Here is a 22,197-nt window from a genome sequence, read left to right as displayed (position 1 = left end):
AATTTTTTTTCCTACAAAAGTGATGGCACGTTTCACTATTTGTTTTGCAAATTTTATTCATTCGATTCAGTGACCCTCCTCCGATGCGGTACACAATTTTCATATCTCGTGTTTTAAAAAATGCGGTGAAATACAGCATATACAATATGCAGAGATGCGTGATCGTTACTCTTGGAATATTTTCACAGTTAATTTATGCGAAGGAAAATACGAGTTTTACAGACAGCAGCAAGTTTGATAAGCAATAACTCGAGATAAAAGTTGGTTAATTGAAAACTTTGCTCCTTGTCTCTGTTCAATGAATATCGTCGCCTACTCCATACATAGTAAGTGCACATGCGTACGCTGTCTCTTTAATATTCATGAGATTCTGCTTAATTATCACAGCTGTAGACCGTTCGTGTAATCTCGCGGGCGTGAAGTTTCATTTAAATAAACAGAAAGAAGCTTCTTACTCCCGTAACGCATTTCTCGTTCTTCGCGGTTTCACGTGTAGTTGCTTACTTTAATAGTTAAACGCCATATTAAGAATCATGGTAATTTTATTAGGCATTTAAGTATCGCAGGTCTTGCAGACAAAGAAATTGTATTCTGAAATTCCCTTATTATATAAAAAAGGAATTACATAAAAAAATGAAAATATGGTTTCGATAATACTTTTCGACGATTTGACTATAAAAATGAAATATCTTTGACGAACAAAGCGAAACGAAGTAGCTACTTTAATTAAAAATCATGACAATGCGATACTTTCCTTCCGCAATAAATCGCAGAAGATTAATGAACTGTTAATAAAAATGGAAAATGAGGAATATTTTTTGAATTTATTGTATGATTACGTAAATCTAATAATAAATGGTAACGCGGAGTTTTCGAATCGTTCTTCATCATCGTTGCTAATACATTGTGAAATTTTAATAAATCCATGGAGATAAAATTAAATTTGTTCTCTATTTGAAGTTTGATAATCTTTCAATAATAAATCTTGATAAAAGATTCACCGTAAATCATTTTTTCCAGAGAACGTAATTATTATTTTAATACAACTATTATTCATTTTTATTGCAATTGCAATATTCCACCACTCTCCACCAATATTCCACCACTCTCCACCAATATTCCACCAATATTTTTCTGTCTTTACCGATTATGTTAAATAAATCCTCAAATCGTTTTTAGCTAATAAATATTTTACTTCTTCAATTTTTTACTTCAAATTTATATTGTCTAACCCTTTATACCGACGATGTGTCGTAAAAAACAAGAACTACAGCGATCCTTTCAAAGGGTTTTCTTTGCGTTTTGAACAACTTTTCGTCTTTGTGCCTCCGCTTTTATTTCTGTCAAAGCGGAAGCACGATGAAAAAGAGAAGAAAATTTGGTAAAAAGAAAGAAAAGGAAGTAAAGAACGAATTTGGATGAAACGTGAAACGTGTAAGAGAGTCAGGTCGTGGATGCCGCCTAATGCAAACGTAACGTAATAATTAGCGGCTGGGTAGCTCGCTAATTAAGGAGAAAGCAGAAGAAATAAAAGAGCTTCTCGTTTTACCGGCGATGGTTAAAACGGCGCTTTCGTTCTCGCTTATTTTCTCAACTTTTCCTACGTTTGTCCCTTCCACGCCTATTCGGATGCATCCGACACCTGTTTCTTTGACAACTCGACGCTATTGAATCATCATAATTGGCATGCAAAAGAAAAAATGTTTGCTTCGAGAAATACCGAGGAAACGTTGTTAAGACGACAGTAGGAATACAGATTTTGTATTACAATGGAAGAATACTTATACAATTTTATTGATTATTTGGTTTATTCGCATATAGGAATAACCAGGAAGGACAATTTTAGATCTTCGACTTTAAATTTGTGATTTCTATTATAGATTTACAAATTTGCAAATATAAGAATATCAGATTTGTGGTTCTTTTATGTCGACATCTCTAAAACTAGGATGTTCAGATTTTCTGACCTTTCGGTTTGAGATTTTTCGGATTATGGTCGTTCAACGCAGAATACAAATAATTTTCTAACATCCTCTATAGCGAAAAATCAAACATCGGAAATGTTCAAACGTTTGTATAAATGATTTGTGAAAGATCAATCTCTTTAACCGCGCACGAAACAAACGTTTGATCGCGAATTCCTTTTGCGAGATTGAACGTATTGCTACTGCAACGAATGCCAATTTCCTACGGAATAATCTCATTTCACATTCTATTCGTCATTTGGTTGGCAGTTTGAACCAAAGGTGAATTAAAGCTTGATAAATTTTGCTCGATTTAACGTTTAATAATACCAATACAATGTAACTTTATCGAAGCGATGATATCTTTGGCTGAGAGGGAAGAAATAATTGGCGAGGAAATTAGGATTGGTATGAAACAGCAAGAGAAAAACAAAGATGTCTGTCCAAAGAAGCCAGTGCACTTAAGTTCGAAGAAGGAATTCACGATCAGAAGTAGTGTTCTCGATCAACCTGCTTGATTTATGTCGCACGAGAACAATAAGCGTTGGAACAATCTGTCTCGCTCGAAAGAGCATTCAGGATGAGCCTTAACGGTGAAAGCCGGACCGGAAGGATCGACGATCCGTGACCACCGACACGACAATGCAAACGGTATCTAAACCTTTTCCTTACAGAAAATTCACGACCATCTTCTCTCGATGTAACGCTATCATTCCTAAGAAGGAAGAACTGTCATTCTAATGTTACGACTAATAATAGTTGATATTAAAAAATTCCTGGAATTTCTGGGAATTCAAAGTTCGTAATTATTAGATTCGCAACTTTTGCGTTCCTCAATTTTTACTGCTATAACTAAGAAATTTTGAAAAGCATTGGTGGAAAAGATTGTGAATTAATAAAAATTGTTACCAGTTGACGCTAGAAAATTTCTGGTATTGTAGAAGAATTTTAAAGTCGAGGTCATTAAGTTTGGAATTCTCAGATCTACAATCTTTGCATTTCTGATTCTTTTATTTACGATTTTCCGATCTGCAATCCTCGAAACTCTCTTCGTTCCATTACATCGTTTCTCTGCTTGCAGTTATTAGCATTGCAAATTTGAAATGTACGAATTCCAAATATCCAGAAGCAAAGAACATTTGTTGCTTTCGAGCGAATTCCCCTTATCTAGTCCTGAGGAGTTACCCCAAAAAGAAGAAGCTATTACAATATACAGCAAAGCCGAAATAAAATACACGAGTACGATGACTGATTCCGTGAGCCAATTACCACAAACCATTCCTCGGGGAAGCCTTGGCAGCTGTGTATAAAGGGTGCTGGTGTGACACGAGATGAGTAGAAAGACGGAAAAAGGGGGAAAAAGAAAGAAATGGAAAGGCGGAGGGAAACGGGTTCGCGTTTAACGGGTGAGAGGAAAATGACATGGACGTGAAACAGAGATGACTGAGGGGGAGCAGAGCCACGAAATTCATGAATATTTATACCGTGGTTATATCGTAGAAGTAGCATGCGCTGAAAAAAGAGAAAAAGGGAGAACGCCGGCGCCGTGAACCAATTGAACGAAGCGCAAACGCAGAAACTACTACGTACCGCGAATGAAATAGAAGAAGACGTAACGCAATCGTGTACCATTTTGCTTATGAAGATGGAAAGAGGCAATATTGCAGTTGAATCGATATAACTTAATTTATTACCTGGATATATTACGCGAATCGTACGATCACCTCTCTCTGTAATTGTATCGATTATTATCTCTCGTTAACGTAGTGTGTTACTAACGATAGTTATTGGTACTTGTTATCCTTGCTTGTTAGTCCGTAGCTGCGATTGAATTAGTAGCTGATTACAATCACGCCATTAATAGGTCGTTGTCATGCTAACGACGGAAATTTTTTTCTAAGTGAATGATCAACCTGACGATGAAGTCTACGTATATACCTACAGATTATTTTTCGACCGTTTTACTCTAATGTAATACTATTTCACGTAGGATAAGAGGAACTGATATAAAGGAAATATAAGTTTCTAGTTTAAGAGACTATGCCAGCTACTTTGTTATAATTATATTTATCGAAAATTCGAATTATATATATAGACAGTAGACAATTCGATGGCAATATAATTTGTAGAGAATAACGATAAATCGCATCCTGGAAGTCAGAAAGTCATTAATACGCGATAATACGCAGCGGAAGTACGGCTCGTGGCTTCATTAATAAACATATGAGTCTAATTATACCGAACACAAATTAAACGACTGCAATCTATATACTCACGATAAGTTCACATATATAAGAAATCTAAAAATATACTAAAATGGCTTTGGTTGTTATTTCTACGTCATTTATTTAATACTATTCGAATCTCACGAGGTTACTCCAGTGCCATACGTATCCGTTGCAACGTAATTAACTCACACAAAACGCCCATTCGCGTGCTTCGAATACTGAAACGTCAATTAACATGTCACAGAATAAATAATATCAAACACTGTGAAAGCAAGATTGTTCCTGAAACCTGATTCTCAAACGATCAATCTCGGTATTAACTAAGCGAAATCTAGTCCATAGACCGGGTTTCTAGGATAACGCCAGTTTCATCAGGGAAATGAACAATATAATCAGAACAGCGTATCAGATTGGATCCAGCCCTGACGTCGTAATTGCTTTGTCTCCCACGCCTTTGAAGCGACCAATCACGATCACATAAGCACAATCAAACTTCGTATACGCCGATGCTCGCACGTTGTGCGCCAAAGGATGCAGCAGATTTGCATACGCGTTTCTTCTTTCTCTTTCTAACCTTCTATCCAGCCCTTGTCTCGGATTCTCCTTTTTTCTGCCTCTCATTTTTTCTTTTGTTTCTTTCTCGGTGTCCCTCTTGCTCGTTTATTCGCTTATGTAAGTATAGACGCGCACATACGTGGCTTATGCACATAGGAGGAACAAACACGTGTATACACGTTAAAGCAAGTTCGTGGCGCGCAATTAAGAAGCAATTTAGTGCACCTCCTCGTGAACGAGCTTTCGTAACACATCGTGTACCACGATAAAGCCTCATCCGTGCACCCGGAAGCCCAACTATGTTGGTATTAAAACTATCCTTATAGGAGAGAGGATGATAATGTTTATGGCGCTTCCGGTGCAAACACGTGTTTCATATCAAACATTTTTGAGAATCGATGGTTCTTGATCAGAGTAGAGCGATAGGGTAGAGACAATCGGAGCGATTCTCGATGTGAAACTTTGACTCCGTAGGATTTAATTATCGCTGATAAAAGGTTGTCTTAATCGTTATATGTACGCAATATTATATACTTGAAATTATTTTTATAACAAAAACGATAATGTACCTATACTGTACTTTCATCTTAAAGATGAGCCGCGTACGTATAAAACATTTTAACCATTTTAGGATTTCAATATTATCTAACATAATGATATATAATATCATCATATATGATCATCAATCATATATAATAATTTAAAATCTCTACGTACATTTAAATTTAAACGACCATTCAATTCCTTCCATTTTAATAATCGATCGATTTCTATACCAGTGAAAGAAAAAAGGATCTCTATACGCCGATTAATCTTTCGGTCCATTTATAAAATCCCTAATTCCTATCCCAAAAGAACCATTTCCAAATTCCATAAAAATAGAGAAAAATGGTATGTGCGATATCCAGCCGACAAATCCTTCCTTTCATACCACAGAACTATCCCCTTCCAGTTTCATCCCAAATTACAATACTATATCGCGAAATATGATATCTATACACGACATTATATGTTGGCAGTAGTTCGGTGAATGTACAATGCGACACGAACGATTTCCGGTCCCCGTAAACCCAAAACGGAAGATTAGTGTCCATCTGGGGATGTTAAACAGCAGAAACGTGCGGCATGATTGCAGGAAGCAACGCACGTGACGCACTATGCGATATAGTTCACGTTGTACGCCGCTACCTTCGCTGAATGTGAATATTGTATGAATATGTTGTACGGAGTTCATAATTCTGTTATAACGTTCCGCGTTTCGATCTTTTTTCGCGACTGGGTGGTGTCCTGTCCGCGTCAAAAAGAACTTCTTGACTCCCTCTTATAAAGTTCTTGATGTTTCAGATATACGACCTAATACTTTGTTCGTGAAGCTTCGACTTGTTCGCTAACTGTAGAACCTATGTTTCGTGTCTTTTATATAGAAATAAAGTTAGCGTTTGAGGTCAAGTGTTATTTTAAGTAGTATTGTTATAAGCGTTTCTTGTAAGTATTCGCTAATACGGTATAGAAATATTCTTTAAACAATTGAAATTAAATAGATTCGTATTTGACTCTCTGAAATTTAAATTACGTCGATGATGGTCACCAATTTTCCTAAGAGAAAATAAATTGTGAGCCTAACGATGGAGCCATAGAAAATGATCACTAGATTGTGGATATTTGTACAAATTCATAGTTTTATCGATATATACTAGTTAAAGAAAAAGAATCTAGTTAGACAATTATTATTTTACTGAAATTTTCCAACTTTAAGGTAACCTTTCCTTTCACTCCTTAGATGTTTCATGTTTAATCCTACGTTGGTAACTATGTCGATATAATTAAGCAACTATCTGTTTCATCTTCTTGTTCCGTACATTTAAGTGGAAGCAGACAATTTCTGTCTTGTCTTCGTGGTCTCGCTTTTTCACGAAGAGAATATGGAAGAAAAAAGAGAGAATCCGCATTTCGTCGAGTTCCCCGGGAGATCTTAAAATTTAACATGTTCAATCATGTCGCGTACGTTTGTTCACCTGAAGAACCTTCTAGCCGGAATGTTGCGAGAGGGCAACCTTTACGGTAAAACGGGAACGCAACGAGACAAGTACCTTAAATGGCCCGCGGTACTTTTGCTCGTTTTCAATGCCGCGACGAGAATGTGACGCAACCGACCGTGTTATCCATTCCCCTGGCATCCTTCAATTTCCACGGAGCTTGTAACACCATGCGGCTTTTACACCGCTCTCACCAATATGCCTTACTTCTCTGCATTTGCATATTTTCCATCTAAAACACTCGATTTCCGTTAAACATTCGTGCAATTTTAAAAACGATGAAACAATGATTCACTTAGAAAACTGATGTGCGTAGATAATCGTTATTTCATTGATGGCTGAATTTAATAATATTAAGGATTCGAATTTTTAGAATTTACATTTCTTCCAAATTATAAAATAATTTTTAGATTATGAATTGTTATACATTTACTGTGAGCCTTATGTCCATGTTAGAACCGAGCAGTATTTTTTAAATTACAAGGTGAATAGAGAAATACACGTACAATATGAAAATCAGATAAAGAGAGAATTTTGATAACGTAGGATTAATTGGTATGGAATTTTAAAACCAATTGTCCTGTAAAAAATGGATAATACGACTTATCGTGTTCTTCGTATAAAATATAGTATTTCGAAACAACGACATATCAAAATTACGCTTTATCTATGCTGTCATATACAACCGTTACCTTAGCCGTATCATCCAAAGTTGCTGACTTCCTGGCAAGAGTCGCGGGGCGTCTCAGCTCTAATTTATACCGATGACAAAATTCAGACAGCTCTATTTCTCGAAAGATCGCGAGACACATCGTCGAATAAGTAATGGATGTAAATATACATTGGGAAATCCCTACGGGTAGCAACCGAATGTCCCGAGGGATCGATATGCAGATAGCCGATTCTCATAAATATTAATCAGTTACGATAGCTTCTGCAACAGCCGCGTGGCTTCGGTCATTTCTTTATTATTATTACCGTTATTGTTATAGTCCCTCTTGCAGTAATATCGAGATACGAATAAATAGGACGAAAAGGGAGAGAAAAAAGAAGAAGAAAAATCGAGCAATGAGTGAATCTTACTGCGCAGGAAATGTCGACTGAGATTCCACTTTGGAACATATCGATTTTTCCGTGACACGTTCCAGGGAATACGTATTCCAGGCAGCGTAAATTCTAATAAATATTTATTGCCCCTGTAAAGCGACATGCAAATACGTGGACACGCGGTGGAATCTCGATTATCGAAATGCGTGTTAACTTCCGGTTATCTGAACATTCGACAACGTGTCTCGCTGGGCCTGCCAACGCCTTTCTCGTTTCGATTAGGTCGTGCTCCAGGAAGATGAAGTGTTGATTAAGGTATGTATTAAATGATAATTAATAAGTTAAATAAAGTTATTTGTTTGGAATAAATCGGATTGAAATCATAAATAACCAAAATGCAAATCTCTTTCAGGTAATACACAATTCATGCATACAAACAACAGAGAAGGTAAAAAGAAAAGATGGTGAATTGTAGTTTTTACTCTGATATATTTGAAATCAAGAAAAGATTATCTTGAAATGACGAGGATGTTGAGATTAACTTAATCAAAAACTACTGATATTAAATTTGAGCTTAATGTAACATCGGTAGCTTTTTTGATAAATGACAGAAATTTAAAATTTACTGATTTTATAAGAGGGTACTAAGCGTTATTCTAATATGATGTCATTACTCCATCATTCACTACTAGTAACATCGCTTTTAACATTGATTTAATGCAAAATTGACGTACCAGATTATCGATAAACGCTATTAACAGCCGTTATTTCATTAATACTGACGTATCCCACCACAAATCGACCAGAATGTTCAAAGCACTTAACCTCCGATCCCACAAAATCGCGAAAGAACCTGACCCAACACCGACGATATTTCGCTCTCCATTTTCTTATTAAAGTAACGAAATAATCCCAACTAAATGATCTAAACTGAAATAGAAGGAACATCGAGAAGATCGTAACCACAGATAAGAACGTACCTGGAAGATAACAAGTAAAAACTGACATGAAAATTGACGCAAAGTGTTGCGCTACAGAGCAAGAAAGATGTCAAGAGAACATTGAACGAGACAAACGCACGACAAGAGGACGTTTCGCGACGTTTATCAGTTGAAACTCGACGACGAGATAAAACCAGGAGGCCCATCGGTACGAAAGAAGGAGGAGCGAGAGAGAGAGAGAGGAAGAGAGGGTGGAGAAGGAAGAAGTTGCCGGTGAACATTCCACGGCTCCCGGAGTCAACGAAGGCTCGGCTCATCCAGAGCGGAATCGTTCCCACGCTGCGCGAATCCGCTTGAAACACACCGAGCTATCGCGCCGCTCCTCCAATCGCGTTTCCACTTCCGTTCATTCGTCCCTTAGTAATTATTCATTGAAACAGGACTGCCGATGCGGAAACACAATTTAAAAGCGCGATGCTTTCTTCCCTGGGATTCGGTACCAAGGAAGAATGGATTAGGTTGTAAATCGTTTAGTCGATGAATGGAGACACTGTGTCTGCTACGTGATTGCTGTTTATTAATTCACGTGTCACTATTTCAGTTAATGGTACTACGGGATTAGCCGTGATTGACGTATTCTTTCGTGGATTATTTTGTGAATCGTAATTGGCAGGCGGCTGAGATTTCTATTGTAAATTATACATATATATGTGCAAATTCATATTTTCGACAGCATGATTGAAAAAAGTAATTGTTTTACCTACCAAGTATTATAGAAAGCTTTATACTTTGGATGTTTTATGTATTTTAAAATATGTTTTCACATTGTGCGTATTCTGTGCAATTTTGCACCTCCCCTATAAATGCATACAAATCTGCAATCTATCGATCAGTAAAATGTTTATGCAATAGATGTTCATGCTTTGTATTATAGTTTCATAAGCACACATAGAGAACCTACGTATAGAAATTTGTTTTACGTATTAAATAGCATAATGTATATTGTGATTTGTGCTATATTTTATATATGTTTTTATTTCTATACATTCTATACATTTTTACAATTGCAAATTTTAATTATTGAGGATGATGGTGTAATTAACCAGGTGAATTAGGATGACAAAGCGAGGATAAAACTTTAGTATGGGAGTCAATTTTGGAGGAAATAAGAATAGGAAGTACAGAATTTAAAAGTTAAGTAATATAAGGCAACTGTATACTATAAATGGAATAAATAAAATCTAGAAAATCTAGGTCGGAAATGTACAATAAAATGTCTTCGTGGCAGGTTACTTCCGGAGAATACAAGAATAGAAAATCATCTGTCATAACTGATCCCACATTTCTAATTCAGTTTAATCAAATAATGAAAATCTCGTTAATGGCAACTAAGATTATCTCACAACTTAATAACATTTTCTAAAAAAAAAAAAAAGAAAAAGAAGAAAAAAGAAAAAATGTTTAGTCCATAAAAATGAACTGCAGTGAAGACGATCTCACAGAATCCCATGATAGAACTAAATCTTGTATCAACAAGTTCCATCGGTCTTAAGCTTTTACCATTATTCACGATCTTCATCGGAGAATGCGTCTTCTAGAAAACATCCTACAAATTACACTACTTTTTCTTCGGTGAAATGAACCAACACAGAATAAATTATAATTGTAAATGAAACAATCGGGCTATAAAGTTGTTCTGCCTGATATCTCAATTAGGCGAACACGAATCGCGTTTGTTTCGCGAATATGTGCTTGATATGGCCAGAGATCTGAATTACACGTTCCATATCGTAGATTCTCGTATGATGTAGCAAAAATTAATAATTCCTACGTGAAGCGACCTTTAATCTGAAAATCTATTAGATTTCACATTTTTAATTATCTTCGTATTTCCATTCCATTCCCATCCATTTCCATTTCCACAAATGGAATAGAATATTAGAGTATAATGAAATCAGAATATACTGTGTATACATCCCACTTTTAATCTTCCCACGCGATTATTTCCCAAAGTACCCATTGTTGTAAAGGATATTTTAAGTAAAATTTCTTCTGTTTCAGGGTGGGCGTCTTATGATGACTATCAAATTTGTCCAGGTGGAGGCGTCTTCGAGATCTCAAGATGACTTTTTCTTAGATAGAACTATACATTTTTTTATAGACCATTCGATAGAGTTTTTAATTCTCTACAAAAAAGTATTAAGGTATTTGTATCTGAAAATGCTTAGTTTCAGAGATATTTCAATGTTAATTTCATCAAACTGAGTGCATGAAAGACCAGGAAAACATGAACATAGAAGCACGTTATCTTTCCTAGTCTTTCATACGCCAGGTTTTACAAGAATGAAGTTAATATATTTTCTAAACTAGTTATTTTTCGACTCAATTGACTGTACACTCTTTTATAGATAATTGAAAAATGTATCTGATGGTGCATAAGAAACGTATAGTTCCATTTAAAAAACAATGGTCACCTTAATATTTCGAAGACACTTGCATCTAGATAAGATCTGTGGCCATCACAAGACGTCTCCTTCGAAACAAAAGAAGTTTTATTCGAAACACTTTTTCGATTAATGTATAGTTCAGAAGTTATTTGCCGATTAAAATGAGACAACCTGTATAGTAGAATATTACAATACGTCGTTACTCCTCGAATAATTTTTATACAATTTTTATATTCAACACCATTATATTGCAATGGCAAAGAGTTGTCGATAATCCCATTGTTTTCGATTGCAGTTACGAGTTCCATCGAGGAGAATGCAATTTAAGGGCACACTTTCTCGTAATCCACAGACAAAGATGCACTATGCTGGACAAATAGAAAGTGGAAAAAGTAGGCGAACGAATCGTAATACATTTATCAGTCGAGTCGCATTTACGATGCCCAAGAGTCTGTGGCTGATACTCGATCGACGAGAAATAAAGCGCAGCCAATTCTTATATCTGCCCTTTTCTCTTTTCACACGTTTCGTTTCCCCTTACACGCGTTTTCTCCTGTCTTCGCCTTTTCCTTTTTATTGATCCTCTTGCAATTTCATTCCATTCCATTCTCAGCTCACTTTTTGCACATTTTTAACACTTTCTTTTATTCTTCACTTCTTCCTTCATATTCTTCCATTTTTAGTTTTCTAGTTTTTTCTATATTCGACGTAATCTTTCTACAAACTCTGTATTTGTGTCGTTTTCCTTAAGCTTCTCCTCTACGAAAACGAGATCTCTCGTATCTTCGTCTGTTTCCTCTCATTGTCCCGTTTTGTAATTTCTTATGTCTGTATATTTCATAATTTCTTGCAATATCTCTTGAAGAGATTTGTCTCTCTTGTAATCTTGTTTCTTAGTCGGCTTTGTCTTTACTTTTCATCTTTTCGCTACAAATAGATTTCTATCTTAATATTGTTATTTAATTTCTTCTCCCTTCTTGTTATTCTTTTCGTTCTCGATAATTGGTGTCTACAAATTTTCTTCACTATTGAATCAGCATATAATTTGCTTCCTTTGAACTTTCACTTTCTCGTTGTTTCTAATTCTTTTACACCGTCTACCATTCCCCTTTAATTTCATCTTATTCTTCCAGTAGATTCTTTATCTATGATCATTTAGATCTTTCTTTGATCCGTAGGACTTCCCATTTCTTCACTTTCTCTCTTCGGGGTTTTTAAATACTTTCATCGCCCCGTTAATTTACTTTCGTTATTCACTTCCATTTCTATCCTTCTTCTATCTCATCTCTGTAATCAACTTCTAATATCATCTTCTTCCTTTACGAATTACATTCTTGGGCAATTCTACATTCACACGTTGTACAATGTCATAAATACCTTTCTCAGTTCTCTTTTCTTTTACATTAATTCTGCTTTTATCTTTGCGCAGAATATTCTGCGAACCCTTTTGCTTTAATTTCATTCTCTTTTATTCCTTGACTCCCTCAATTCGATTCGACGCTGTAATATTGTTTGTTCGCTTCCGTTCCCCGAACCCACTTGTAACCCATTGAAACAACCACGATACAACGCCGATAGAGCGTAGTAGCATACAGTGACACAAGTTAAACCGAATCTTTCCCTACGGATATGCCGCATAGATACGTACATGGTATCGATTGCGACCAGAAAACGATAGCATCGAGACAAATAACACACAGGGAAATACGTGTATTAAAATTCTGTTCGCCTCGGATCGAACGTCGATATTGTTGGAGAGAGATGTACAATCTGATAAAGGAAGCTGTAATATTATTAAGAGAATGAAGAGAGAAAAATTAAAATAGACGTAACATTTTTGAAATTCCAAATTTCTTTTTCACTTTCCCTTTGCCTTTCTGCTGCTATTACTGTTTGACCGCCTTTTTGGTTTTAGAATTATCTATATAAATTTTACTACTATTAAAACAGCAGAGTTAATGGGCGCAACATTGATAACGCATGACGTATGTATATACTTAATCCAGCGACGAACATTTCCCCTAAAACTCGCGCTAGAAGAAACATCGCTAATCCTCCGAGGATTATCTGACCTAACCTACAGTCACTGGTAATCCCACCTCCCTCTCAGGAAGTAAAAATACAGCTAAAATAAAACGAAGTTTACTTTGTCGCAGTCATACGAGGAATATAATCCAATAATCTCGCGGCGTGTAATTTTCAACTAGTTAAAAATTACGGAGAAGATCTGCATGGAAAATGAAGGGATTTCGCTACGGATATATCGTTGCGCACAGGGAATATTAAATGAAAAAAATGTCCCACTACCATTAACTCGCTTCCGTTTCGTGAGTCCACTTGTGTGTCCCCATTGGAGCGAACTACATATATCGCAGAAAGAGAGAGAGAGGATCGAGTAGGTTACGGTGTTGCAGCGAATTTCTCGTCAAACGAATCGAGGGAGACGCGAATCCTGTCACGAAGCGATAGCCGTAAACGACAACTAGACTGCGAATATTTATGCAGATTTATATTTTTACGACTATAATCTACAAAATGGAACATAACGAATAAAATTCTCTGATTATCACGCAAACAGAATTAACATAGTTGATCTTTCCATAAATATAGGGGGTACATGATAGGTCGGGTGATGATTCTACATGCAAAAATAAGTCAGAAAGGAGGAATGACATTTTTTCGTTTAAGGTTTCGTTTTTGAAAAAAAAAAAAAAATGAGTTTAGAAACTCATCAGGTACATGTGCATTAACTGGAAGTTTCGAATTACCAAACTTCTGTTTATATTCGCGTCTACTTCTTAATATTGCGCTACTGGAAGAAAACTAAACATTTACGAAAATATTTTTACCTAAATCGTGAAATAATTTCAAATTAGAATGACACTTCCATTACTCTTCTCTTTTTTATGAAACAATTATTAAATTAATTAGAATATCTTAATATAAAAATTGTATATTGATGTATACCTAATATTCTAGATTAATTTCAATTTTGCCAGATTCATATCTCCCATCCAGTACAATAAGAATATCTTCACTAGAAAAGATTTTTCAATATTGTGCAATATCTCAGAATAAATTTCTTTCTTTTATTATGTGGAATAATAAAAACATTTTAACCTAATGACCCCTTTATATCATTTCAAACGATTCTGTCGTCTTAATGTCTCCATTATCCGCGATAATTGGAATATGCCGACTGAGAGTTTCCTTACTATTGCACAATACCGCCAGTTAACCTAAAAATTCCGGTATCTCTTCCTTTGTCATCGCAGGGACTCAGCTGTTCCGAAAAGAAGATTTCTAGGTTGAAGTGGACCGTAAATAATAACGTTTCACAAGCGAGCACGATTCATGTCATGGTGTTAAAACGTATCGGGGCGTAACCAAATCCTCGAGAGCCAGTTTCGACGAGATTGCAGTGGTACCGTTCGGTTTTCATTGATTAAAAAAAATCTCATTGTTAATCCTGGTAACAAGATTGAAATCGATCGAAATAAAGTAAACATTCGAGTAACTCTATCCCGTGCATCTGCTCGAAAAGAAGAAAATATTAATATGTATTTATCAATAAATAAATTCACTTATTAAGTAATTTCATAAATATTTATATATTTAAGTTTAGACGGTAGAAAATTTTATTGATAAATATTACATTATTATATTATATTCATCGATGAATAGTTTATTATTTGAAGTTGTTTGGTTTCCCTCTTGAAAAATTAATAAAGTTATGGCGCAAAATATTTGGTTACTGCTTGGGAATTGTCTGTTTGTATCTCTTTTTATAGTATTTTAGCGTAACGATCGAAGTAAATGCAAATTTGTTCAAGTATTAATTTATTCTTTCATTCTAATTTAGCAATTTATTGGTATCGATCATTTCTCTATCAATGCTATTCGTTATTTCTTTAAATCTGCTACCTGTGAGCCTCGTTATCATATGATTTTATCTCAGATATTCAAAATGCAATATAAGAGATGAAATTGTTTACGGAATGAGCTTACTATAGTTTCGAGATTCCGCAATTTCTACATCAATTTGTATTTGTTTCCGTGCAGTAAATTTCCTCAAACTAGCATCGGATGGAACGATCGCAAATAGTCGAGCTGAGATTTGTTTCGACGTATCACGATAAATATTATGAAATTAAACAGGAATTACACGACATCTCGTAAAACGCGTCCAACTCTCAAACAAGTCCGCCTGAGTTTGTCCCAATGCATGAGACTGCAAACATTCTCATATTCGACTAATATTTGCCCGGAGCAAATATAAAACTCAGCATTTCCGATACGTCTTCTGTGTAACCAGAGTGGATAAGCAAGGTTGTGTATTTGGTGCATCGATTTATCGTACAATAGCAAAACAATCGAAAAATGTATCTTTTGCTATAAACTCATAGTTAGCAAATTTGAATCGATAGTTAGAAATTTGATTTAAGAATTCAGAGAAAAAATTGTACGAGTACATTTTTTTTCTAAAAACGATAGTATGTAACTGGGAACTTGTTAGATATTTTAAAACTTTTATGAATGTTATTATTGAAAGAGTTAACTATAAGTAATTAAAATAAGTTTAATTTTATACAGAGATTTCTCGAATTAAACTCTTGAATAATACTGGAACGTTGTGTGTACATTTAAGTTTTGTTTAGTTGAAATATGATTCCAGATGATACAGAGATACCAATGATTACATATGTGCACACTATTATCGCTAGGTATTTCAAAATATTTATTAATATCTGTGTCGTTTAACAGACACAGTATGTGAATATTTAGGTTCCGTTTAATTCAAACATTATTCCAAAAGATGCAATTCCCAATGCGTTGCAAAATATTTTATGGTATTTTGTTCATATTTGTAAATTTTGTTCTGTCTTCCTTTTTTAAAAAATTCGTCCCTGAACAAGTTAAAGATTTCGTCACTTTTTCATCGAATCCATCAATTATTTATACTTCGAAACTTACGAAATTACTTCGCTTGCAACAAATTACTAATAAAAACATGCCATATTTTACAAACACAGAATGATTGCACATCATTATCTTTAAAGGCTTTCGATTAAGGTTATTCCAGAGGCTGACTTTAAAGAACCATTTCGCCGAAGATACTCGTTCACGATATACAATTCGAAACGAGTTTAAGACACACGAGTAGAACGCCTACGTTTGCACTTGGATTACACGTATACACAGAGAGGGGAAACTCAACGACACAGCTTATTCACGAAATTTTCACCTTCCTGAAATACCACTGTGCCATTTGTAAAAACAAAGATACGCAGAACATTTCTACGTCAAATATTTCACTTATACTTGAGAAGAGAAAAAAAGACTTTTATCCTCGCAAATAGATTTACTTTTCTTGAAACATTCTTTAAGATAAATCCCTCTCACAAAAAATGATTCCAAAAATTCCTTCCACATGCAAACACTCGTCACCACTTTCTATTAAATTTACTGATGACACGAATATTCCAATGAAATTAGCTTTAATTGCTACTGTTTGCTAATAGAAAACACATAAAAGCTTTCTGCAATATTGACTGAGGTCAATCAAGCATAAACCACGTTTATCAATATTGCCAATAATACGTTATGCACGTGAATAACGTTGAAAGTTCGGTTCTCAAAAATTGTGTAATTTCTACTACCATCTATTATTTACTTCTAATAAAAGACAGAAATATGATGACACTGCTCGTAATTCTAGTACGGCAGCTTTTTGTATGAAGCTTCAAACAGGAAGAGATTACATCTTAGGAAGGAGTATCTGATGTTTATATGAAAATTCCTAGGACAAATCGAATACGATATCAACGAAACACCGTGTACAATAAATCTACTAAAATTAAACGCGTCACACAAATCTTACGCGCAATGTTATGATCACCTATAATCCAGTTCGATACCAGTTACCGATTAGCAGAGAAAGAGAGAGAGAGAGAACAAAAACAGAGGACACAAATCAAAACTCTATCAAAACGCTCACTAAGTCACTTCAATTCGAGCAATATTTTATTACACGCGGATACACTCAAAGTACGCGTGCTATGATCACCCATGATCCAATGACACCAGTTGAAGGTAGCCGAAAAAAAGAAGAAAAGAGCGAAGGAAGGAAATAAAATCAGAGAACGAAAATATAAACTCTCTGAAAACTCTCACGCGTCGTGAGAGATTCACTCGCTTCGGTTTGAGCAATATTTTATTATCCGGTAACGCGCGCAGCGTACGCGTAGGACGATAATTTCAGGCGAAGAATTCGAGCAAACGAACCATGGAAAAATCCTGTCCCGGCAACGATACAACGCCGTTGCTCCGAGCCAAATTCCGTTAGGAAGATTAATTGGAATCCCCTCTATATGCCCCTCTCTTTCTCTCCGTTAAAATACGCGCTTTACATCACGCCACGGAGACCTTTTTCAAAGCTCTCGAACCTTCATCGCTTCCTATACGTATATGTTTTATTTCTATTTTCGCAGCGCGTACATACATACCTTTTTCATACGAAAAACGATCGAATCGGGAAAAGTAAATCGATTCCACTAGCAAACAGCGTGCAGACACACCAATAAATCGTCCAACTCACTGATAAAAGAAAACAAAATCTTCGAGAAGATAACAAAATATATCGAAACAACAGATACACATTCGCACGCGTGTGAAACGTTTCGACGTGTGGAACACACGATAACGCGGTTCGAACACCGGTTCGTCGAGAACTGAGGATAGCGGAGGCGAGACTCGAACGGTGTCGGTCGACCTGGCTGGGCCCTGCGTCGGGCCTTCACGTGGTGGGGGGAAGCCCCCTCGTTTCACGAGCCCCCGAGCTACGGCTCGATCGTGCCGGGGTTACCACCGCCTGCTGTCAGATAGTAAGCAACGACTTCGCCGCACCGAGCTATTATTACAACCGTTATTATCGTTATTATTCGCCCCGGTTTTTATTCCAGTCGTGTACGAGAGAAGGGTATAGGGATTTCAACGAATGTATTTCGGTGAATGATACGAGCGCATATATTATCAGAGGATTACTATAGAGTAACTGCGACTAATATGCAACACTTGATTTTAAAAGCTTGTCAAATAGAGAAACAGCCTTCTTCTCCGGTGAAACTGACCTTAAAACACGACAAAAGTAATAGATATTTGTGCGTTAGTAGTTAGCTATACAGAAGGTTTAAATGTCTTAAAGTGGTGGTAAACAAATATAAAAAAGAATTAAATCAAGCGATGGACAGAAACACCTAAGAATATGTATATAGGAATATTTATTTAGATAAAAAGGACAGATAGGGAAATATCTTCCATTTTTCTAACTGATATTATATTATGTTAAGTTTCTGTCTTTCGCATGCTGAACGCGCGAATGACGCACCTGACACACATTCTTCGTGATCCCAATGAAAACAGCAAATACATTGCACTCATTTCTCACAATTATTGTCTCTTTCGTAATTGCCGCCATAAAATAAGTGTAGTTCCGTATCATCAACATCAGTAACAGTATCACCGATATGTCCCATATTATGTACACTCAACATGTTACGTATTCGGTACATAGGTATTTTGTCAGAAAAATAATGATTATACTAAGAAGAAAATAAATGTAATGATAAATTTCTTTTGAATATTCAAACTCGAACATGTTTGATGATGAATCATATAAGAGTAATATTTTTGAACTTGTCCAGTGAAAATTTTTGTTATTTAACTCGGCTCTCAGAAATTTCTATATGCTTTCAAACACAATAATTGACATTTGACGACAGATTTCCAAGTGAAGCTAAAATGTGAATGCGCTTGTCTTCTGCTTTTAATATAAAATATAAATAACTGCTTCAAATATAAAAAATGATAGAACTAAGTATAATATGACTACAATACACATAAATAATCAATGGATGAACGGGTTGTCAAAGGATTTTAGCGGCCTGACGGAGACATTGATGAATGCATTTGATTTTAGAAAGATTTCAATGAATATTTCTTGAGGGTAGCATTTATGGTAATTGGGGACTTATTAGGGAATTGAAGTTAGGATTTATGGTAATTGGGAATTATTGTTGCGGCAGAAATGAAAGCCTGGGGATGATGAGGTAATAGAAGTTGGGACTAATTGCATCGTGGGATTAGTGCTAGGGTGACAATAAAATATTGGGTATCATCATCAAAGTAAAAGTGAAAGGATGATACACAGATTACTTAATATGCAGGTTGAGAATGTGACTTCACTGCGACTGTCACTCATATGGTACTGCATTTTCATTTTCCACTAAGAAGTACGAACGAAAGACTTGGTAAATACAGAAAACGTCTCTATTAACCCGCTATTTTCCCAAGAACGTACCAATTATCCAAAATCATCGCTCTACATATAATGACTCTGGGAAGCATATATTTTCGCAGTTCCAAGTAACTTTTCTATCGTAACTAAAAAAAATACACAACAAGAAACTATTCACATAGAACACAGTAGCTGCCGCGTTAACGACCGTACCAGCGAGCACAGTATTTGATTAACGACGTTGGCGTGCAATTAGGGAAGCTAGAAAGTATCTTTAATATAAAAGCCACGATGAATCCTCGCGGATTTTAATTAAACTGAGTCGTACTCGTTTCCCTCTTTGAGGCGCAGATGTTCCGGTTTTAAAAACCGACCGAAGGTAAATATCTCGTAACAAAACAGAAAAGTGGAGAAAAAGGAGAAGGGAAAAGTAAAGTATGTGCGTATCTATGTGTGAGCGAAAGAGAAAGAAATTGATAGAAAAGAGAAGAGGAGCGGAATAACATTGCAGAACACCAAACACCTGAGCCGAGACCGGTTCACGATATCCACTACCTGACGCCAAACAATACATTATTGTGGGTGCACACCCGTGTCAGCTTGCATTCACGAATGTACATACGGAACATTTCATTCGCGCCTCTGGTATACATTTTTTTTTCTCTCTCTCTAGTGTTAATGTAACGACGATACCGCGGATCGAATGGCGGCCATTGTTTCCCCTGATCATTCTCTTCATACGACATGCATTATGTTTCTACGCATTGCAACTTGCGTGTTATACCATCGCGAGAATTCACGTACAAGTATGTAGGTACATATGTATACATACGATTCTTTTATTTCATTTTCCTTTGCTTCCTTCAATCTGCTAACTGGGTCATTCCTTGGCCGAGAACACTTTTAAACATTGGAGTCATGAAAGATGTATTCAGATAAAAAATTTGTAAAAACGTATTCACGTCGCGTAGGTCAATTCTAATTTTAGCGAGCGTATAAGCTTAACATTTTATAAAAATGTATTCACTTCGGATATGCTGGCTTTAATTTTAATAAATGCGGGTATCATGTGGTGTGTTTTTAACGAAGGCGAACGATTTTGGAGAAAATAAATTATTTTATCGGAAATATAGATGTTACGTGTTTTTATGAGTTACCTTGTTTCTTTAATTACTAAATGGGTTAATCTGCTTAATTAGGCTATTTTTTCTTCTAAAAGAGAGTTCGCTGTGCTTTAGTGCAATTCGTTCTACGTGTATTATACTTTTGAATCTCGTATGTTGAACGATGGGAGGAAAAACTTAATTTTTCTTTTTTTTTTTTTTTCATTGAACTGAAACTTCGTGAATAGATCACACTCACCGTGTGCGTATTTAGAGCGTGCTGTCAGCTTCTTGGAACTTGAACTCTGTACATATAGCTTTCTTTAAAGAGATACTGCAAATACGTACCTGAAACAGAAAGAAAGAATGAAGTTAGCTTTGTGTTACTTTATTTTCAAACGTTTAGTAATCTGTTTATCCAAAATTGCTTGACACATACCATTTCAACAAATATTTTCATCGAAATAAGAGTCGGAACTCGGGAAAAACGCAAAATATGAGGCATGATAAGATGAATAAAAAATAGCATTCGCTCATGTTTCACCGTTATCAAAAATTGATGCTGTTGTTTCTCTGTGGCATACTTCCCTCCCAATTTGTCAATTTTTCCCATTAATCTCTGTTTTGAGAAGAGACTTTTTTTTGCAACGCTTGTGAAGAGAATTTCAAAGATTTGCTTACAGACTCGATAACTCGTATATGAGTTTCTCTGGAGCCAAACTTAATTTCATTATACAATTACATAATTAATCTTCTTCTTCTTTCTTGTTATTTATAGTCGCATCAACTACGAGGTTATTAGCGAGTACCACACAATTAACGTTCACCTCTCGAGACACAAATGAGTTACTTCCATAAATTCATTTATCTTAAGAGGATGACATAAATGATAGTAAATTTTGAAGTAAATTTAAAAAACGGCATTTCTAACATCATCACTTTCCTGTATCCTTTAATTTATAGAGTTGAGCTTAATTTATGGCTCCTAAAATAATTCATTACTACTCGTAAATCCAATAATGTTAATATGATATTAATATAAGAATAAAAAAAGGCCCTCTGATATTAATGTAAGGATAAAAAATATTTGAAAAAAAATGTAAGGTCACTTGAATATATAACAATTCGCAGCAAACAGATTGGTAGGCATCAAATGTTCCATGGTGCAACTAATTCCTTCGTCAATACGATTTGCGTTATCAGTACCGCAAGACCCTCCGCTAATTCTCAAGCTGCTCGAGCCCTCTCGACCTCCATGGCCTTCTCTCCAACCCTTATCTCGAGTGGAAAGTGGCAAGGAGGCGCGATGCCAGCTCGGAGCCAATGCTTTTCCAATAAGCTGCTGAAATTCTGTACGAAAGAGAGCTTCAAAAACGGAGAATTCGCCAGGAGAAGGATCGGACCAAGACTTTAGGGGATGGTAGGAGAAAAAAAAATAGAAGAGAAAGAAAAGGGTGGCTCGGACTTGAATAATGCACTGCGCGTATATCCTTCGTCCGACTGTTCGTGTCTTTGGACTTTCGACAACAGCGGGAATCAGCTTTCGCGAATTTCTTATCCCCTTTGTGTCTGCTCTAACC

At 35.8% G+C, this 22,197-nt stretch overlaps 1 protein-coding gene across 9 annotated transcripts in view; it reads right to left on the bottom strand.

Annotated features, from left to right (window-relative positions):
- Liprin-gamma (liprin protein kazrin) overlaps positions 1-22,197 on the bottom strand; it is a 140,197-nt gene that overhangs the window by 69,502 nt on the left and 48,498 nt on the right. For 7 of the 9 annotated variants that reach the window (XM_076623414.1, XM_076623417.1, XM_076623416.1 and 4 more), the window contains exon 1: positions 17,725-17,954. The exons of the other annotated variants lie outside the window; for them this stretch is intronic. The gene's annotated coding sequence lies outside the window, so the exon portion shown is untranslated. Of the gene's footprint in view, positions 1-17,724; positions 17,955-22,197 lie in introns of those variants that run through there. 9 annotated transcript variants of the gene reach the window in all.

The sequence above is a fragment of the Bombus vancouverensis genome, chromosome 12 (assembly GCF_051014615.1).
Source record: "Bombus vancouverensis nearcticus chromosome 12, iyBomVanc1_principal, whole genome shotgun sequence".
Classification (NCBI taxonomy): Eukaryota; Metazoa; Arthropoda; class Insecta; order Hymenoptera; family Apidae; genus Bombus; species Bombus vancouverensis.
Note: the sequence above shows the minus strand (reverse complement) of the source record. Positions and strands in the feature narration are given on the sequence as shown.